This window comes from Sparus aurata, chromosome 15 (genome assembly GCF_900880675.1).
Source record: "Sparus aurata chromosome 15, fSpaAur1.1, whole genome shotgun sequence".
Classification (NCBI taxonomy): Eukaryota; Metazoa; Chordata; class Actinopteri; order Spariformes; family Sparidae; genus Sparus; species Sparus aurata.
Window position 1 is genome coordinate 2,866,718 of NC_044201.1, and position 1,768 is coordinate 2,868,485.

A 1,768-nucleotide genomic window follows, 5' to 3' on the forward strand; every position below is an offset into this window, starting at 1 on the left:
CCGCCCTAACCGCAAGCGTGACCAATCATACTCAAATGAAGGCAACGACTTCTGACCAATCAGAGGCAGAGTAGGGCGGGCCATCACCTCGCCACTCTGGTAAAAACATTGCGTTTAGCAAATGAGACACGTCTTAAGATGCGTTCAAGAGATGTCATAAAGCTGGGACATAGGAACAGCGAAGTTGGCCTATGCTGGCAAAGCTGAGGCAGGCTTAGTTAGTCCTTCAGAGCTGAGAGGGACACATTGAGAGAAAATGTTAAATGCAAAACATTTGTGTTAATGAAGGTGTAGATAACATAAATAATTCTGTTTGTGGAACATTTTAGGTGCTGTGGAGCAGTCCATTGCAAGGACAAGTGAGTTTGCAAAGCAAATCTTACCATGGTAGACAAAAGAGCATGAATTAAAAAACATACTTTCAAGATAACAATCAAAGACAATGAAAACAAATCAAAATGCAAAAGGGAGTTTTGGGGGAAAATTTGTAATTTGGGAAGAGAGACAGAATGTCACAACTACTGCTGTGCCCCTCTTTGTCCCTCATGTTTCCTTATGTTCCCCTTTGCTCCTGTCTGTCTCTCCCTCTGCCTGTGGTTTGGGCTTGGCAGTATCTCACTCACCCCCCTGCTTGCTGGATGTCTGCTGAAGCACACCAAGGATTCTGAACCTGCTCACCTGCTGTCCATCAGCTCATCAGACTGCCAGTATATCAACCTTTCCTGTCCCTGGATCATTCTCACATGCAGATATACTTTAAGTCCAACTTAGCTTGAGTTCTTGTATGATTTCTATGTTCATGTATGCAGACCTGTTTGTCTTCCGCCCTGAGATCATCACCTGCCTGTCTGCCAGCCATCTCTTCCAAGCTAACCCCTGTAGTGTTCATGCTCACTGGTCTTTGGCTCCTGCCAACTATCATCTCTTCTCCACATCACCCTCTGAAATTCACTTTCCTCTGAGTCTATGTCCTGGATTTGAGTCCACTTTGCCAAGCTGCAACACAGCATACAGATAACATATGGGGAATGATAAGGAGAACAAATGAAATGAATGTTAACCATCTGTTTATAAAAAAATATCATCTAGTTTTGTGTGAAACATCTTAGTGAACTAGTCACCAACAGCAACATGGCCATTGCCTTAGCACAGAAAAAGTGCCATCAGTGTTGGCTGCATAATGACGTATATTCACAGTCCTGTATCTGACTAGATTTATTAAATTACATTTTTTATCAAAAAAAAATTCCATTTGTTTGCAGTTATAAAATAAATGAAAGCAGCGTGCAGCATTGAACAGGCCCTCTCACCCTTGTGCACATTGGCAGTTGCAACTTTCAATGGAAGGTTTCCATCTCAAGTATTTCTGTAGTTGTGCAACCCTGATGAATTTGTCAGCTATTTAAAGGCAATTTCTATAATAGCTCCTAGTTTCAATAGACTTACTTTATAAAAACGTAAGTCCGTATTAAGGTTTTGTCTCTTTATAAGAATGAGAAAAAAATCGAAGAAAAGGCATTTGTCATAAATCTATTGATTATCTTGGCCAAATTCTATGTAGGTTACATAAATGCAGACAAAAGCCTAACTTTGTTGTATTTTACAAAGATTTTTGAAGAGTTTATAAGGTTTTGTGACAAACTGCGACTTTCTCAACTTGAGAAATGCAAACAGGATCAAAATGTCTCTGTCTCCATTCATATTTTTCCCGACATACATCAAGCACACGGTCCCATGGTGTCTTTAACGGAAAGGCAGTGACATGTCC